The 21184-nt window shown below is 39.2% G+C and overlaps 1 long non-coding RNA gene across 2 annotated transcripts; it reads left to right on the plus strand.

Annotated features, from left to right (window-relative positions):
* Positions 1–272: 272 nt before the first annotated feature.
* Positions 273–20722, plus strand: LOC135729771 (uncharacterized). 2 transcript variants are annotated; one of them, XR_010525759.1, is made up of 7 exons: positions 277–396; positions 18718–18817; positions 19119–19232; positions 19333–19402; positions 19510–19575; positions 19676–19788; positions 19883–20722. It is a non-coding gene; the product is annotated as an uncharacterized lncRNA (long non-coding RNA). The 2 variants fall into 2 exon arrangements; XR_012337668.1 differs by lacking the exon at positions 18718–18817 and having other exon boundaries at positions 273–396.
* The last annotated feature ends 462 nt before the right edge of the window (positions 20723–21184 follow it).

The following is a 21184-nucleotide window of genomic DNA, read 5'->3' on the forward strand; positions in this document are numbered from 1 at the left end:
TGTTGTTCTAGACAACTGCTGTAAATCTGGTCAATAAAGTTAGTAACCATTGTGTCAAATTTTTGTTTCCTTTAGTTGGCCACATGGGTCTTGAAGCAGTATTAGTTTTCTTCTGCTCATTGACGATGTGTTTAATTTTAAATTTAAATTTTAAATTTAAAAATTAATTTCACTTAATAAAAACTGTGATATGAACTCAAAAACTGTAATTGATTAACCATTACTTACACACTGAATAAATACTGAATAACTGAATCCCTCGCACACACACCAAAAGAAACACGCTTTTATTTTGACATGCGCCCATCTCCCCACATCTCACGACTCACGGTCGGAGTCGAGCTTCACAGAGCAGCGCAACAGGAAGACGACATAACAGACATGAAGCATTAACAGGTAACTCCTTAAACTCCTTCATCGTCTTTAAAGCATTTTTAGGGGTCAAGCCCAGAAAGGTCTATCACATGTGTTTTTGACTACGTTTTATCAAGAGGATATCTAACAACAGTGTTTAGATGCAGTTCTGCTTACCACACATCCACTCGGTTCTCAGTCGTCTCTTATTTTGACAGACGCACACTAACTCTGGATGCTTCATAAAATGCCCTAAAAGTTGTGACTGGGCTAGCCAAATGTCAAATAAAAAAGAAACAATGGGCTGCTGATTAGGTGTCTCCTGGGCCGGTCTGCCCGGAAAAAAAAACCCATCTTACGCTAACTTTTTTTTTAAATGCAGTACATTGCCACTGCGCCTTTTTGCGCCATTAATGAATTACATTAAAACAAAGAAAGAAAGCAACGGGCTGCGTTGCGCGATGAACGAGTGTTATGGGCTGGTCAGACAAAAATAGTGTCAGATGTATGATACGTCTGTATGATACTCGCTCTCTGTTTCTTGTGTCAGATCATCGCTTTGTCCATGTGACACAAGAAACAGAGGGGTGGAGCTTGTTAAGAGATGATTGGACCAGCCCAGTGTCAGTATAAAAAAAAACCAATGGGCCGCTGTCCCTGCTTTATGGGCCGGTCGTTGGCCAATAAAAAAATATATTATATTCACCGGCCCCCAAGGACGTCGGCCCACCGGGCATTTGCCCGGTATGCCAGATTACCAGTCCAGCACTGTACACATGTGTACCAGCTCACTCCGGGGTCACAGTACAAAAGATGCCGATTTTGGCCACTAGGTGGCGCTATAACAGGCTCGAGTTCGGGAATGGCTATTATTACACAACCGTTAGCCCGATACACTTAATATTTGGTATGGTGTGTCTTTGTGCAATGTACCATGAGGGTCTAGAAGGACATTGGCATATCTCCAAAAACATGGTCGTCATCAGCCAAGGAAGGTTGAGGACTGATTTGACAGGGTTAACAGAGGTCGATTGGAACGAAACGCACTGTGCTTCTTTGTGTACTGCTCCTGAAGGCTTGTAAGAATTATGGTGTCATTTGGCCGCTAGGGGGGCATTATATCGTATTTTGGTGCCTGTATCACGTGACGTTTGACATACACACACAAACATGACATCATATAATAGATCGTCTCATGATGAAAAACTTTGCCTCTTGAAGCATTGCTGTCAATCAAACGGTTTGTTAGTTATTGACGATAACATTCAAACATACTTTTGCGAACTAGTCCTAGGTTTTTCGCCCGATCCGAACCTAACCAAGGCTGATTGATTCTGTGGAGTGTGAATATGAATAATTATAGAAAAAAAGTTGACATTTGTATTCAAACATGCAAGGAGTGGCCAAAAACCGAACTGGGCGGAGCTTAAAACATTTAAACGGCCATAACTCGAGAGGAGTTTGATATATCATCATGGGGCTTGAATCATATGTGTAGGCCATCGGTCTAAGGTCGTGATATAAAAAGCTCACCAATCGGACACTAGATGGCGCTATAACTGGGAAAATGGCACTAAATACTGTGATTATGCAATGGTTACAACTTTCACGCCTATAACTTTATCTGTGGTCAAGAGATTTTCATGGGATTTGTTTTTTTAGCATCCTGAATTGTTTCCGAGTCCTACGATACCAAGCATGCCAGGTTTCGCCTTAAGGTTAGTTCTGCACAGCAAAAATAGCACTTACAAAACATGCACGAATAACTCCGCGAGGATTATTCAGATCGACTCAAAACGACCATAGGAAGAACATTGCATTACCTTCTGAACAAAAAACTCTATTGGCGTTATGTTAAAATTTCCATCAGAAATGGCCGAAAATTGCAAAAAACGAAAAATTACCTCAAAATTTTGTTTTTTACACATAAATGGTTATAACTCCGCAACAAAATGACATTTTTTCACCAGATTTGATACACTGATGTCTGAGCAGAGTCTGAGGCAATACCCAAAAAATAAATATGCCTGCACCACTTGGCCTCATAATTGAACAAAACCTTTGACATTGAGCGAGCCCAATGGTCTTACAACTGTTTTTTCACTAAACTAAAGTGTTTAGCCATGATACTAGCTAGATGTAACAAAGTCATGACCTGGCGTTGCATGCACAATTTCGTCGTAGCGCCACCCTGTGGTTATTTGTTATTTTCACTTAAAAGTGAGTAGAGAGCCGTTTTTTTGCTGATAACTAATGTATTTAAGGTTGTATCTTCACAAAACGTATGCGTAATGACATGGTACTTGGTAATTCTGATGGCAGTCAGGACCTGAGGGAGCCTGCAGTTTCGAACGCATATTTTACACGCCTACAACTTTGGCTGCAGTCACTGTATTTTCATGGGACTTTTTTCACAGGAGTCCTGAATTGTTGCAGAGTCCAACGATACCAAACATGCCCGGTTTGCCTTATGCTTAGTCCTGGGGATATCATAACACAATTCAGGAGGACATTAAATAAGTCAAGCATTATCTTTCCAGCTGTGTTTGCTGTTCACTGTAGGTCCTTGCGGTCTGATGCGCTGCTGTGTTTGTGTCTTATGTACACGTGTGCAGTCTGTTTACACCATTGCACCTTACCATGACTCAATGGCCTTGTAGTTCAACTAAACACGGCCATTTCTGAATTGTATGTTACGTTATAAATCTGAAAAACTAATTCTCGTTAACAAATTATCCTCATAACGTCACATTAAGGACATTACATGTTTGTCTTATAGGTGCACCTGTGTGTAAGCATACATAGTCTGTATGATCCTTTTTTGACCATCTCTTTCGTTTTTCTGGAGCAAGGGGGTCTATCATTCATTGTGGCTGTGTTCGGGTGTAACTGCTCAGCCTGGTAAGCAACGTGTGAGGTTTTTGACGTTGGCTTAAAGCTCGAAACCCGGCAATTGCTGCTTGCAGCTATATTTAGGGGTCAAGCCCAGAATAAGTTTTCTTATTATTATTATTAGGGGTCAAGCCCAGAATGGGCGAAGACCCCTATTGTATCCGTTAGTTTTCTTATAATTAGGGGTCAAGCCCAGAATGGGCGAAGACCCCTATTGTATCTGTTAGTTTTCTTTTTCTTCCTCCGCCATTGCGGTCTATGGCAGCCTATAGAACCGTACGTAGGAAAGTTATGAAATTTGTCACACTAATAGAGGACTGTCCAAAAAGTCTCCACAGCAAATTTGAAGACTGTACCTCTAACCCGCTAGCGCCAGCAACAGTCCAAATTTGCACTTATGTATTTGCTCATAACTTCTGACCCGTAAGTCCTAAACACTAAATTCTTGTTTACTCTGATTCCTTGGCTCAAGACGATTCGATTGGACCCTATGACGTCATTTTCCGTCATGAAAAATTTTCCGCCATTTTGATTTATTCATAAAACCTACTTTTGCGAACTTGTCCAAGAGCTTTTGCCCAATTGCCACGAAAAACGGTATGCAGCATCTAAAGACCATCGAGGCAAAAAGTTATGGAATTCATGTCGATTCGCCAATCTGTTTTCGTAAACCGCATCAACAAATTTTACGTAGAGCGTTAAAAAAACGGATGTGAGACTGTATCTTCGCCAAACTTAAGCCTATTGACACGACACTTGGTACTTGTGATGCCAGTCAGGAACTGAGAGTGCATGCCCAGTTTCGTCGCAGCGCCACCTAGTGGTCATACGAATGCTGTACATGCTTATAACTTTGGCTGTGATCAACGTATTTTCACAGGACTTGATTTTTTGGAGTCCTGAATAGTTGCCAAGTACAACGATACCAAACATGCCAGATTTCGCCTTACGGTTATTCCTGCGCAGCAAAACAGCACTTAAAAAACATGTGCGAATATCTCCGCGAGCGTTATTCCGATCGACTCGAAAACACCATAGGAAGAACATTGCATTACCTTCTGAACAAAAAGTTCTATTGGCGTTATATTAAAATTTTCATCGGAAATGGCCGAAAATTGCAAAAAAAACGAAAAATTAACTTTAAATTTTGTGTTTTTAACACATAAATGGTTATAACTTCGCAACGAAAATAGATTTTTTCACCAGATTTGATACGCTAATGTATGAGCACATTCTGAGGCCACACAGGAAAATTGGTATGCCTGAACCACTAGGTGGCCTTATAATTGAACAAAATCTTTGATATCAAGCAAGCCCTATGGTCATAAAACTATTTCTTTGCTGAACTAAAGTGTATAGTCATGAAACTAGCTAGATGTAACGCAGTCATGACCTGAGGTTGCATGCACGATTCTGTCATAGCGCCACCTAGTGGTTTGGAGATAGGAAATAGCTATTTTTGCCTAAAACTACTGCAACAACACTTCTAAAACAATGAGTCATCATGGATTATTCTTTTCATGGCTTTGACTATAATCACTGGTGGTTGCCAATTCACTCCCTATCAACCATTGAGAAGACTTTATCAACCGTTTTTGCAAAAGTTATATCTCTGCATCGGAACATCGTAGAGACACGGGGGTGGGCTCTTTTGACAAATTAAACTTGGTTTACCTTGTGTGACTAATTAAACTTGGTTTACCTTGGTTCTTCAGTCTGCTTATCCAATCTCAATTTTACATCCTTTTGGGCCCTTTTCGGCTTGACCCCGGTATTGCTGCTTGCAGCTATATTTATGGGTCAAGCCCTTAAGGGGCGAAGACCCCTATTGTATTTGTTAGTTTTCCTATTATAATTAGGGGTCAAGCCCAGAATGGGCGAAGACCCCTATTGTATCTGTTAGTTTTCTTTTTCTTTTTTTTCTTTTTCTTCCTCCGCCATTGCGGTCTATGGCAGCCTATAGCAGCGTACATAGGAAAGTTATGAAATTTGGCACACTGATAGAGGACTGTCCAAAAAGTCTCCACAGCAAATTTGAAGTCTGTATCTCTAACCCGCTAGCGCCACCAACAGTCCAAATTTGCACTTATGTATTTGCTTATAACTTCTGACCCGTAAGTCCTAGACACTATATTCATGAAAAATTTTCCGCCATTTTGATTTATTCATAAAACCTACTTTTGCGAACTTGTCCTAGAGCTTTTGCCCAATTGCCGTGAAAAACGGTATGTAGCATCTAGAGACACTCAGGGCAAAAAGTTATTAAAAGAATTTTGATAAACCATTCCGTTTTCGTATAACGCGTCAACAAATTTTACGTAGAGCCCAAAAAAACAGGTTTTAGTGTATATCTTCGCCAATCTTATGTCTATTGATGCCAAACTTGGTAGTTGTGATGCAAGGTAGGATCTGAGGGGGCATGCAGACTTTCGTCACAGCACCACCTAGTGGTCATACGAATGTTGTACATGCTTATAACTTTGGCTCTGATCTGTGTTTTTTCACGGGACTTGTTTCGCTAAAGTCCAGAAATGTTGCCGAGTCCAACGTTACCAAACATGCCAGATTTCGCCTTACGGTTAGCCCTGCGCAGCAAAACAGCACTTAAAAAACACGCGCGAATATCTCCGCGAGCGTAATTCTGATCGACTCGAAAACATCATAGGAAGAATATTGCATTACCTTCTGAACAAAAAGTTCTATTGGCGTTGTATTAAAATTTTCATCAGAAATGGCCGAAAATTGCAAAAAAAACGAAAAATTACCTTTAAATTTTCTGTTTTTACACATAAATGGTTATAACTTCGTAACGCAAAGAGATTTTTTCACCATATTTGATACGCTGATGTACGACCACAGTCTGAGGCTACACAAAAAAAATTGTATGCTTGCACCACTAGTTGGCCTTATAATTGAATAAAACCTTTGAAATCAAGCCACCCTATGGTCATACAACTGTTTCTTCACTAAACTAAAGTGTATAGTCATAAAACTAGCAAGATGTAACACAGTTATGACCTGAGGTTGCATGCACGAATTTTGTCATTGCGCCACCTACTGGTTTTGAGACAGAATATGGCATTTTTTTGGCCTAAAACTACTGCAACAACACATCTAAAACCATGAGTCATCATGGATTATTCCTTTCATGGCTTTGACTATAATCACTAGTGGATGTCCATTTACTCTCTAGCAACCAATGAGAATACCTTATCAACTGTTTTTGCAAGAGCTTTTTCTCTGCATCAGAACATCGCAGAGACATGGGGATGGTCTCTTTTGACTCTTTTAACTTGTTGTAACATGTTGTGACCCATGTTTGCCCACTGTAAGCATCACATACATGTCCTTCAGTGCTCTAATGTCCCATGATTGTCAATAACCGAAGGACAGTTGCAGTAGACAAGAACATAGATTATTTTTGTTGATTACTTTGCATTTTTTCATCTGAAATCATTAGGTTTACCTAAGTTCTTCAGTCTGCTTATCCAAACGCAACTTTACATCCTTCTGTGCCCTTTTCGGCTTGACCCCGGTGATTGCTGCTTGCAGCTATATTTCTTTTTCTTTTTAGGGGTCAAGCCCAGAATGGGCGAAGACCCCTATAGTTTCTGTTAGTTTTCTTTTTCTTTTTCTTTTTCTTCCTCCGCCATTGCGGTCTATGGCAGCCTATAGAACCGTACGTAGGAAAGTTATGAAATTTGGCACACTGATAGAGGACTGTCCAAAAAGTTTCCACAGCAAATTTGAAGTCTGTATCTCTAACCCGCTAGCGCCACCAACAGTTCAAATTTGCACTTATGTATTTGCTTATAACTTCTGACCCGTAAGTCCTAGACACTAAATTCTTGTATCCTCTGATTCCTTGGCTCAAGACGATTCGATTGGACCCTATGACGTCATTTTCCGTCATGAAAAATTTTCCGCCATTTTGAATTATTCATAAAACCTACTTTTGCGAACTTGTCCTAGAGCTTTTGCCCAATTGCCACGAAAAATGGTATGTAGCATCTAGAGACACTCAGGGCAAAAAGTTATTAAAAGAATTTTGATAAACCATTCTGTTTTCGTATAGCGCGTCAACAAATTTTACGTAGAGCCCAAAAAACAGGTTTTAGTGTGTATCTTCGCCAATCTTATGTCTATTGACGCCACACTTGGTAGTTGTGATGCCAGTGAGGATCTGAGGGGGCATGCAGAGTTTCGTCACAGCACCACCTAGTGGTCATACGAATGTTGTACATGCTTATAACTTTGGCTCTGATCTGTGTTTTTTCACGGGACTTGTTTCGCTGAAGTCCAGAATAGTTGCCGAGTCCAACCTTACCAAACATGCCAGATTTCGCCTTACGATTAGCCCTGCGCAGCAAAACAGCACTTAAAAAACACGCGCGAATATCTCCGCGAGCGTAATTCTGATCGACTCGAAAACATCATAGGAAGAATATTGCATTACCTTCTGAACAAAAAGTTATATTGGCGTTGTATTAAAATTTTCATCAGAAATGGCCGAAAATTGCAAAAAACGAAAAATTACCTTTAAATTTTCTGTTTTTACACATAAATGGTTATAACTTCGTAACGCAAAGAGATTTTTTCACCATATTTGATACGCTGATGTACGACCACAGTCTGAGGCTACACAAAAAAAATTGTATGCTTGCACCACTAGTTGGCCTTATAATTGAATAAAACCTTTGAAATCAAGCCACCCTATGGTCATACAACTGTTTCTTCACTAAACTAAAGTGTATAGTCATAAAACTAGCTAGATGTAACACAGTTATGACCTGAGGTTGCATGCACGAATTTTGTCATTGCGCCACCTACTGGTTTTGAGATAGAATATGGCATTTTTTTTGGCCTAAAACTACTGCAACAACACATCTAAAACCATGAGTCATCATGGATTATTCCTTTCATGGCTTTGACTATAATCACTAGTGGATGTCCATTTACTCTCTAGCAACCAATGAGAATACCTTATCAACTGTTTTTGCAAGAGTTTTTTCTCTGCATCAGAACATCGCAGAGACATGGGGATGGTCTCTTTTGACTCTTTTAACTTGTTGTAACATGTTGTGACCCATGTTTGCCCACTGTAAGCATCACATACATGTCCTTCAGTGCTCTAATGTCCCATGATTGTCAATAACCGAAGGACAGTTGCAGTAGACAAGAACATAGATTATTTTTGTTGATTACTTTGCATTTTTTCATCTGAAATCATTAGGTTTACCTAAGTTCTTCAGTCTGCTTATCCAAACGCAACTTTACATCCTTCTGTGCCCTTTTCGGCTTGACCCCGGTGATTGCTGCTTGCAGCTATATTTAGGGGTCAAGCCCCGAAGGGGCGAAGACCCCTATTGTATTTGTTAGTTTTCTTATTCTTATTAGGGGTCAAGCCCAGAATGGGCGAAGACCCCTATTGTTTCTGTTAGTTTTCTTTTTCTTTTTCTTTTTCTTTTTCTTCCTCCGCCATTGCGGTCTATGGCAGCCTATAGAACCGTACGTAGGAAAGTTATGAAATTTGGCACACTGATAGAGGACTGTCCAAAAAGTCTCCACAGCAAATTTGAAGTCTGTATCTCTAACCCGCTAGCGCCACCAACAGTCCAAATTTGCACTTATGTATTTGCCTATAACTTCTGACCCGTAAGTCCTAGACACTAAATTCTTGTATCCTCTGATTCCTTGGCTCAAGACGATTCGATTGGACCCTATGACGTCATTTTCCGTCATGAAAAATTTTCCGCCATTTTGATTTATTCATAAAACCTACTTTTGCGAACTTGTCCTAGAGCTTTTGCCCAATTGCCACGAAAATTGGTATGTAGCATCTAGAGACACTCAGGGCAAAAAGTTATTAAAAGAATTTTGATAAACCATTCCGTTTTCGTATAGCGCGTCAACAAATTTTACGTAGAGCCCAAAAAACAGGTTTTAGTGTGTATCTTCGCCAATCTTATGTCTATTGACGCCACACTTGGTAGTTGTGATGCCAGTGAGGATCTGAGGGGGCATGCAGAGTTTCGTCACAGCACCACCTAGTGGTCATACGAATGTTGTGCATGCTTATAACTTTGGCTCTGATCTGTGTTTTTTCACGGGACTTGTTTCGCTGAAGTCCAGAATAGTTGCCGAGTCCAACCTTACCAAACATGCCAGATTTCGCCTTACGGTTAGCCCTGCGCAGCAAAACAGCACTTAAAAAACACGCGCGAATATCTCCGCGAGCGTAATTCTGATCGACTCGAAAACATCATAGGAAGAATATTGCATTACCTTCTGAACAAAAAGTTCTATTGGCGTTGTATTAAAATTTTCATCAGAAATGGCCGAAAATTGCAAAAAACGAAAAATTACCTTTAAATTTTCTGTTTTTACACATAAATGGTTATAACTTCGTAACGCAAAGAGATTTTTTCACCATATTTGATACGCTGATGTACGACCACAGTCTGAGGCTACACAAAAAAAATTGTATGCTTGCACCACTAGTTGGCCTTATAATTGAATAAAACCTTTGAAATCAAGCCACCCTATGGTCATACAACTGTTTCTTCACTAAACTAAAGTGTATAGTCATAAAACTAGCAAGATGTAACACAGTTATGACCTGAGGTTGCATGCACGAATTTTGTCATTGCGCCACCTACTGGTTTTGAGACAGAATATGGCATTTTTTTGGCCTAAAACTACTGCAACAACACATCTAAAACCATGAGTCATCATGGATTATTCCTTTCATGGCTTTGACTATAATCACTAGTGGATGTCCATTTACTCTCTAGCAACCAATGAGAATACCTTATCAACTGTTTTTGCAAGAGTTTTTTCTCTGCATCAGAACATCGCAGAGACATGGGGATGGTCTCTTTTGACTCTTTTAACTTGTTGTAACATGTTGTGACCCATGTTTGCCCACTGTAAGCATCACATACATGTCCTTCAGTGCTCTAATGTCCCATGATTGTCAATAACCGAATGACAGTTGCAGTAGACAAGAACATAGATTATTTTTGTTGATTACTTTGTATTTTTTCATCTGAAATCATTAGGTTTACCTAAGTTCTTCAGTCTGCTTATCCAAACGCAACTTTACATCCTTCTGTGCCCTTTTCGGCTTGACCCCGGTGATTGCTGCTTGCAGCTATATTTATTATTATTATTATTATTATTCTTCTTCTTCTTCCGCCATTGCGGTCTATGGCAGCCCATAGAACCGTACGTAGGAAAGTTATGAAATTTGGCACACTGATAAAGGACAGTCCAAATATTATCCACAGCGAATTTGGAGTCTCTATCTCAAACCCGCTAGCGCCACCAACAGTCCAAAGTTGCACTTATGTTTTTGCTTATAACTATTGATCCGTAAGTCCTAGAAACGAAATTCTTGTTTCCTCTGATTCCTTGGCTCAAGACGATTCGATTGGACCCTATGACGTCATTTTCCGTCATGAAAATTTTTCCGCCATTTTGAATTATTCGTAAAACCTACTTTTGCGAACTCGTCCTAGAGTTTTTACCCGATTGCCGCGAAAATTGGTATGTAGCATCTAGAGACCCTCACGGCAAAAATTTATCAAAAGAATTTCGATAAACCAATCCGTTGTCGTATAGCGCGTCAACAAATTTTACGTAGAGCGCAAAAAAACAGATTTTAGGCTGTATCTTCGTCAAACTTAGACCTATTGACACGACACTTGGTACTTGTGATGCCAGTCAGGAACTGCGTGTGCATGCACAGTTTCGTCGCAGCGCCACCTAGTGGCCAGACAGATGTTTTTTACACCTATAACTTTGGCTGTGATCAACGTATTTTGACGGGACTTGATTTTTAGGAGTCCTGAATAGTCGCCGAGTCCAACGATACCAAACATGCCAGATTTCGCCTTACGGTTAGCCCTGCGCAGCAAAACAGCATTTAAAAAACATGCGCGAATATCTCCGCGAGCGTTATTCCGATCGACTCGAAAACACCATAGGAAGAACATTGCATTACCTTCTGAACAAAAAGTTCTATTGGCGTTATATTAAAATTTTCATCAGAAATGGCCGAAAATTGCAAAAAACGAAAAATTACCTTTTACAATTTGTGTTTTTATACATAAATGGTTATAACTTCGCAACGAAAAGACATTTTTTCACCAGATTTGATACGCTGATGTATGAGCAGAGTCTGAGGCCACACAAAAAAATTGTATGGTTGCACCACTAGTTGGCCTTATAATTGAACAAAACCTTTGAAATCAAGCCACCCTATGGTCATACAACTGTTTCTTCACTAAACTAAAGTGTATAGTCATAAAACTAGCTAGATGTAACACATTTATGACCTGAGGTTGCATGCACGAATTTTGTCATTGCGCCACCTACTGGTTTTGAGATAGAATATGGCATTTTTTGCCTAAAACTACTGCAACAACACATCTAAAACCATGAGTCATCATGGATTATTCCTTTCATGGCTTTGACTATAATCACTAGAGGATGTCCATTTACTCTCTAGCAACCAATGAGAATACCTTATCAACTGTTTTTGCAAGAGCTTTTTCTCTGTATCAGAACATCACAGAGACATGGGGATGGTCTCTTTTGACTCTTTTAACTTGTTGTAACATGTTGTGACCCATGTTTGCCCACTGTAAGCATCACATACATGTCCTTCAGTGCTCTAATGTTCCATGATTGTCAATAACCGAAGGACAGTTGCAGTAGACAAGAATATAGATTATTTTTGTTGATTACCTTTGCATTTTTTCATCTGAAATCATTAGGTTTACCTAGGTTCTTCAGTCTGCTTATCCAAACGCAACTTTACATCCTTCTGTGCCCTTTTCGGCTTGACCCCGGTATTGCTGCTTGCAGCTATATTTCTTTTTCTTTTTCTTCCTCCGCCATTGCGGTCTATGGCAGCCTATAGAACCGTACGTAGGAAAGTTATGAAATTTGGCACACTGATAGAGGACTGTCCAAAAAGTCTCCACAGCAAATTTGAAGTCTGTATCTCTAACCCGCTAGCGCCACCAACAGTCCAAATTTGCACTTATGTATTTGCCTATAACTTCTGACCCGTAAGTCCTAGACACTAAATTCTTGTATCCTCTGATTCCTTGGCTCAAGACGATTCGATTGGACCCTATGACGTCATTTTCCGTCGTGAAAAATTTTCCGCCATTTTGATTTATTCATAAAACCTACTTTTGCGAACTTGTCCTAGAGCTTTTGCCCAATTGCCACGAAAAATGGTATGTAGCATCTAGAGACACTCAGGGCAAAAAGTTATTAAAAGAATTTTGATAAACCATTCCGTTTTCGTATAGCGCGTCAACAAATTTTACGTAGAGCCCAAAAAACAGGTTTTAGTGTGTATCTTCGCCAATCTTATGTCTATTGACGCCACACTTGGTAGTTGTGATGCCAGTGAGGATCTGAGGGGGCATGCAGAGTTTCGTCACAGCACCACCTAGTGGTCATACGAATGTTGTGCATGCTTATAACTTTGGCTCTGATCTGTGTTTTTTCACGGGACTTGTTTCGCTGAAGTCCAGAATAGTTGCCGAGTCCAACCTTACCAAACATGCCAGATTTCGCCTTACGGTTAGCCCTGCGCAGCAAAACAGCACTTAAAAAACACGCGCGAATATCTCCGCGAGCGTAATTCTGATCGACTCGAAAACATCATAGGAAGAATATTGCATTACCTTCTGAACAAAAAGTTCTATTGGCGTTGTATTAAAATTTTCATCAGAAATGGCCGAAAATTGCAAAAAACGAAAAATTACCTTTAAATTTTCTGTTTTTACACATAAATGGTTATAACTTCGTAACGCAAAGAGATTTTTTCACCATATTTGATACGCTGATGTACGACCACAGTCTGAGGCTACACAAAAAAAATTGTATGCTTGCACCACTAGTTGGCCTTATAATTGAATAAAACCTTTGAAATTAAGCCACCCTATGGTCATACAACTGTTTCTTCACTAAACTAAAGTGTATAGTCATAAAACTAGCTAGATGTAACACAGTTATGACCTGAGGTTGCATGCACAACTTTGTCATTGCGCCACCTAGTGGTTTTGAGATAGAAATATGGTATTTTTGCCTAAAACTACTCCAACAGTACATCTAAAATCTTGGGTTATCATGTATTATTCCTTTCATGGCTTGGAGATCATTGGTGCATGCCAATTCACTCCCTAGCAACCAATGAGAATACCTTATCAACCATTTTGCAAGAGCTATAACTCTGCGTCAGAACATCGTAGAGACACGGGGGTGGGCTCTTTTGACTCATTAACACCACTGTAACATTTTGTGAGCTGAGAATTGCCACTGCACGCACCACTTATTTTTACATCAGTGTTCTAGTTATCAATGCTCGTCGAAAGAGAGGGAGAGATTTCACTAAATGAGAACACAGCTTTTTTGCTGATAACTGTTATATTGTTTTGTCTGAAATCAAGAGATTTTCCTAGGTTCTTTAAAGTGCTCATCCGAAGTCAACTTTACTTTATGCTGTGCCCTTTTTGGCTTGACCCCGGTGATTGCTGCTTGCAGCTATATTTAGGGGTCAAGCCACGAAGTGGCGTAGACACCTATTGTTATTGTTAGTTTTCTTATTATTATTCATCCTAGTTCTTCCGCCATTGAAGTCAATGGCAGCCCATAGAACCGTACGTAGGAAAGTTATGTAATTTGGCACACATGTAGAGGACAGTCTTAGAAGTTACTATAGCAACATTGGTGTGTCTAACTCAAACCCTCTAGCGCCACCAACAGTCCAAAAATCCACTTATGTTCATGCTCATAACTTCTGACCCGTGAGTCCTAGACAATAAATTCTTGTTTCCTCTGAATCCTTGGCTCATGATGATTCAATTGCACACATTGATGTCATTTGTGTCATGCACATCTTTCCGCCATTTTGAATTTTCCGTAAAACCTACTTTTTCGAACTCCTCCTAGAGCGTTTGTCCGATTTGCATGTCATTTGGTATGTAGCATCTAGAGACACCCCAGACAAAAAGTTATCAAAAGCTTTTTGATAGACCAATGCATTCTCGTATACAGTGACAACATATAAGGCGGCGAGCACGCCAAAACGGACGTGAGGCCGTATCTTCGCAAAACTTTTGTGTATCGACACGAAACTTGGTATATGTCATTACAGTCATGACCTGAGGGTGCCTGCAACGTTTCGTCTCAGCGCCACCTAGTGGTCACGAGATTCAAAAAATGCTTATTTTTGCTTATAACTACTTCAAACTTGAGTCTAAAATCATGAAGGTGGTTTTGTTAGATTCCTTGAGGCATGCCGAGTCAAACGATAACAAACGGTTTTCGGTCGGCCATTTTGGGTGTCGGCCATTTTGAATTTTCTCATTAAGTTCAGTATTTCACAAACAAAATGGCGTATCGCTACGAAATTTGGCATGGTTCATCAGTGACATGTTCTGAGCGCACCTATAAATCTTTAGGACAGCGCCACCTAGTGGTCAGGATATGTAAAGAAATTGTTTAAAATCTTTATAGCATTTGATTCATTTGCCACACTGACATGAGACTTCACTCTATTGATTCCTTGGCTCGTGCTAAGTCCGACGGTACCAAATATGTCTGAGTCAAACCTACTTCCTGTCGGCCATTTTGAATTATATTGAACACCTACTTTTTCGAACTCCTCCTAGAGCGCTTGTTTGATTGGCTTGATTTTTGGTACGCATCATCTAGAGACACTCTAGACAAAAAGTTATCAAAAGCTTTTCGGTAGACCTATCAGTTGTCGTATAACACATCAAAGAATGCGAGGGCGAGCACGCCAAAATGTGTTTGAGCCTGTATCTTCGCAAAACTTTTGCGTATTGATAATTGGTATGCCTGAACCACTAGGTGGCCCAATAATTGAACATAATCTTTCATATCAAGAAAGCCCTATGGTCATACAACTATTTCTTTACTGAACTAAAGTGTATAGTCATGAAACTAGCTAGATGTAACGCAGTCATGACCTGAGGTTGCATGCACGATTCTGTCATAGTGCCACCTAGTGGTTTGGAGATAGAAAATATCTATATTTGCCTAAAACTACTGCAACAACACATCCAAAACCATGAGTCATCATGGATTCTTCATTTCATATGGCTTGGACTATAATCACTGGTGGATGTGAATTTACTCTCTAGCAACCAATGAGAATACCTTATCAACCGTTTTTGAAAGAGCTTTTTCTTTGCATCAGAACATCGTAGAGACATGGGGATGGTCTCTTTTGACTGATTTAACTTGTTGTAACATGTTGTGACATGTTGTGTTTTATGCCACTGCAAACATCACTCACATGTCCTTCAGTGCTCTAATGTTCCATGATTGTCAATAACAGAAGGATGATTGCAGTAGACAAGAACATAGATTATTTTTGTTGATTACTTTTGCGTTTTTTTTTTCATTTGACATCATGAGGTTTACATAGGTTCTTTAGTGTTCTTATCCAAACTCAACTTTACACCCTTCTGTGCCCTTTTCGGCTTGACCCCGGTATTGCTGCTTGCAGCTATATTGATCTATTATTCTTCTTCTTCCGCCATTGCGTCTATGGCAGCCCATAGAACTGTACGTAGGAAAGTTATGAAATTTGGCACACTCAAAGAGGATATTCCAAATAGTCATCACACCAAATTTGGAGTGTCTATGTCAAACCCAACAGCGCCACCAACAGTCCAAATTTTCACTTACATTTTTGGTTATAACTGCTGACCCATACGTCATAGAAACGCAATTCTTGTTTCTTCTGATTCCTTGGCTCATGCCGATTCGATTGCACCATATGACGTCATTTCCGTTATGCTAATTATTTCGATATTTTGAATTGTTTGTAAAACCTACTTTTTCGAACTCGTCCTAGAGCTTTTGTCCAATTTGCGTAAAGAATGGGTGTGTAGGATCTAGAGACACTCATGGCAAAAAGTTATGGAATTTGTGTCGATTCGCCAATCCGTTTCCGTATTCCGCGTCAACGAATTTTACATAGAGTGTGGAAAAATGGATTTGAGGCTGTATCTTCGCCAAAGTTGAACGTATTCCCACGACACTTGATAGTTTTGATGGCAGTCATGACCTGAGGGTTCATGCCCAGTTTCGTCACAGCGCCACTTAGTGTTCACGAGAATTGAAAAATGGCTATTTTTGCTTATAACTACTGCAAACTTGAGTCTAAAATTATAAAAGTGCTATTGTTAGATTCCTTGAGGCATGCCGAGTCAAACGTTACCAAAATGTTTTCGGTCGGCCATTTTGGGGGTCGGCCATTTTGAATTTGAACTTTTTTTGTCGGAAAGTTATGAAATTTGGCACACTCAAAGAGGACATTCCAAATAGTCCCGACAACAAATTTGGAGTGTCTTTGTCAAACCCGATAGCGCCACCAACAGTCCAAATTTTCACTTGCATTTTTGGTTGTAACTGCTGACCCATACGTCATAGAAATGCAATTATTGTTTCTTCTGATTCCTTGGCTCATGCCGATTCGATTGCACTATATGACGTAATTTCCGTTATGCTAATTATTTTGATATTTTGAATTGTTTGTAAAACCTACTTTTTCGAACTCGTCCTAGAGCTTTTGTCCAATTTGCATAAAGAATGGGTGTTTAGCATCTAGAGACACTCGTAGCAAAAAGTTATGGAGTTCGTGTTGATTCGCCAATCCGTTTCCGTATACCGCGTCATAACATTTTACGTAGAGCGCGAACAAACAGATTTGAGGCTGTATCTTTGCCAAAATAGTTTTGATGGCAGTCATGACATGAGGGTGCGTGCACAGTTTCGTCACAGTGCCACATAGTTTTCACGAGATTTGAAAAATTGCTATTTTTGCTTATATCTAATTACAAATTTATGGATTTGAGGCTATATCTTCGCAAAAGTTTTGCACATTAATGTGTGCATTGCCAGTGGTACAGTGGTTAGTGTATGTTGTCTACAAATCGGAAGGTTGGTGGTTCAAACCCCAGCTCCACTTGACCAAGTCTTGAGGTGTCCATGAGTGAGACATCTAACCCCAACTGTTATATGTCATGAACTGAGGGTGCATGGAATGGTTTGTTACAGGGCCACCTAGTGGTCACGAGATTTGAAAAGTGACTGTTTTTGCTTATATACTGCAAAATTGAGTCTAAAATCATGAAATTGTTATTGTTAGATTCCTTGAGGCATGCCGAGTCAAACGATACCAAAACGTTTTGCCATTTTCAATTACAAAGCATACCAACTTTTCAAACTCTTCCTACAGCGTTTGTTTGATTGGCTTGGATTTGGTACACACAATCTAGACTCTAGACAAAAAGTCATAAAAAGATTTTGATAGACCAGTCAGTTATTGTATAGCGCATCAACAAATATGATGGCGAGCACGCCGAAATGGATTTGAGGCTATATTTGCAAAAGTTTTGCATATTGATTTCTGTATTTTCAGTGGTTCAGTGGTTAGTGTAGGTTGTCTACAAATCGGAAGGTTGGTGGTTCAAACCCCAGCTCCACCTGACCAAGTGTTGAGGTATCTTTGAGTGAGACATCTACACCCCAACTGCTCCCGATGAGCTGGATGGCTCTCGCATGGCTGACACTGTATGAATAGGTGAATGTTTAATAACTTGTAAATGTAAATTGAGGGTGAATTGAATGTTTTGTTACAGCGCCACCTATTTCATCAGCAACATTTTTTGAAAGCCCTTGTAAACTTTTCAGTGCCCCCTAGTGGTTAAGAGTTTTGAGGCTTTATCTCCAGATCGCTTTATTGTGTGTACACCATATTTGGTGGGTGTCATCACAATGACCTGAGGCACCATCTATTGTTTTGGTGCAGTGCCCCCAGTGGTCAAGTCATTTGAGGCTATATCTTAATATTGGTTAATCATATGTATATCAAATTTGGTGGGTGTCATCACAATCATGACTCGAGGCACCATCTATTGTCTCGGTGCAGTGCCCCCAGTGGTCAAGTCATTTGAGGCTATATCTTAACATTGCTTAATCATATGTATATCAAATTTGGTGGGTGTCATCACAATCATGACCCGAGGCACCATCTATTGTTTCGGTCCAGCGCCACCAAGTGGTCTCAAGATTTGAAAAATTGCTATTTTTGCCTTAATCTACTGAAAACTTAGATCTAAAATCAAGACAGTCATTACTGATACTTCATTCTGTGCCCTTTTTGGCTTGACCCCGCCATCGCTGCTTTGCAGCTATATTTAAACTTTAAAAATGTGTTGTTTGTCGTGACTCTTCATTTTAAAACTGATTTGGTTACAGTAATTTGTGTAAAGTTGTATACGACGAGACAACGCGACATTGACACAGCACTATTGCCTCAGACTAATTTTTATGAGCAGGTTAATGTGCATTAAGTACACCACAGTTCTGTAAGTGGAGAAATAATTCATATTTATGTGTGTTTTCTCACAGTTTAGTTTGAATCTCTCTGTCAGTCAGGGGGGAGATTAACTGACAAACTGTCTAACGTTAAACACCACCAAACAGTCATTTACCCAGAAACCTTTTTAAGGTAATGTTACCACATTTATTAATTTATTTATTTTGTAGTTTAAGTATACCTCAGTTCTGTAAGTGGAGAAATAATTCATATTTATGTGTGTTTTCTCACAGTTTACTTTGAATCTCTCTCAGTCAGTCAGGGGGAGATTAACTGACAGACTGTCTAACGTTACTCTCTCTACCAAACAGTCATTTATCCAGAAACCTTTTTTAGATAACGTTACCACATTTATTAATGTATTTTTATGTTGTTTGAGTACACCACAGTTCTTGTGAGAAATTAATTTATATTTATGTGTGTTTTCTCACAGTTTAGCACAAACGTTTCCAGCGCAAGTTTGAATCTCTCAGTCAGTCAGGGGGAGATTGACTGACATACTGTCTACTCACCACCAAACAGTCATTTACCCTGAAACCTTCTAAAGGTAACGTTACCACATTTATTCATTAATTTATTATGTTGTGTGAGTACACAACAGTTCTGTAAGTGGAAAATTTATTTATATTTGTGTGTTTTTCTCTCAGTAAGGACTCATATTAACTGACTGTCTGTCTGTCTGCTCTCAACCAAACAGTCATTCAAGACCTTTTAAAGGTAATGTTACCACGTTTATTCATTCATTTAATATGTTGTGTGAGTACACCACAGTTCTGTAACGTTAAGTGGAAAATTAATAATATATTATGTGTTTTCTCTCTCAGTAAGGACTAACGCAAACTGACTGTCTGTCTGCTCTCATCCAAACAGTCATTCAAGACCTTTTAAAGGTAACGTTACCACATTTATTAATGTATTTATTATGTTAAGTGAGTACACCACAATTCTGTAAGTGGAAAATTAAATTCATATTTGTGTGTTTTCTCACAGTTTAGCGCAAACGTTTCCTGCGCAAGTTTGAATCTCTCTCAGTGAGGGGGGAGATTGACTGACTAACTGTCTAATCGCCACCAAACAGTCATTTACCCAGAAACCTTTTAAAGGTAACATTACCACATTTATTAATTTATGTATTATGTTTTGTGAGTACACCACAGTTCTTTAAATGGAAAATTATTTATGTGTGTTTTCTCAAAGTTTAGCGCACAAGTTTCCAGCACAAGTTTGGATCTTTACCATTGAGGAGACTGGCTGACTGTTCTCGACCAACCATCATTCACACGCAAAAACTTTAAAGGAACCACATTTATTTATGTTGTGAGTATACCACAGTTCTGTCATTGGAAAATGTATTTATATTTTTATGTTTTCTCACAGATAAGTATGAACGTGCCCAGAGCAGTTTTCGATCTTTACCATTAAGGAGGCTGACTGACTATCCTCTACCACCCGTTATTAACACAACAAAAACTAAAGAAATGTTACTCCATATGGACCTATTCATTTACTCATTATGCTATGAGTACACCACAGTTCTATCAGTGAAAAAAAAAATATTTGTGTGTTTTCTCACTGCTTGGCAAGGACAGATGTGGTCTGTTAAAAATGTTTAAATGTTGTTTGGTTTAAGGAACAGCACACTGATTTTGTTTTAAAATATTCCTGTTTGGACAGTCTGTTAAAGCAACACTATGTAGTTTTTTTTACCTTTTAAATAATGTCTCTAAAATTATTTCAGTGATAAAACAACTTTTAACTGGACAAATTGTACTGTTGCTGCAACCTGAGCAGTCTCCTAGCTGCTACAAGCACACTCTGAAAGTGGCGGTGGAGGGTAGGAAACACAGCCCCGCCCCTCCCCCTGCCTGCAGAAGAGTGTCTGATACCAGGCACTGTTGCGCTTTTCAACCACAGGGGGGAGCTGTAAGTCATTTTTACATGGAAACTACATAGTGTTGCTTTAAAGTCATAAAGGAATGGTTGATATATTTCATAAGTAAAGTGTAAATGTAATATTAGTTTTTAATGTTGTGAATTTGGACTGAACAGTACACTTCTGTTTTATATCTAAACCTTTTGTAAAATAAATGATTGTTCAATATACTCACTGTGTATTTCATCTTTTCTGTTATCATTTTTTATGCTAATGTTTAAAATTTACCTTTACTCTAAACAATTAGCTAAACCAACACAAATATATTGAGTTATAAGCACTTATAATTTAAAGTTTACAGTACTTAGATTGAGATATACGTATAAGTTTTAAAACCATGGTCAATGAGTGTACCCTGTCAAAGCCAATTTTGTACCCTTTTTGAAGGGTCCACATTTGTACTGTTAAATAAAGGTACAAAATTGTCACCAGAGGTACAAAACTGGTCCCTTAAGGTACAAATCACAAGGGTACAATTTTGTACCCTCTGCCAAGGGTGACAAGCCATTGTACCCTCAAAGGTACAATTATGTACTTTATTTTCTGAGAGTGTAGGGAATATGGCT

This window comes from Paramisgurnus dabryanus, chromosome 1 (genome assembly GCF_030506205.2).
Source record: "Paramisgurnus dabryanus chromosome 1, PD_genome_1.1, whole genome shotgun sequence".
NCBI lineage: Eukaryota > Metazoa > Chordata > Actinopteri > Cypriniformes > Cobitidae > Paramisgurnus > Paramisgurnus dabryanus.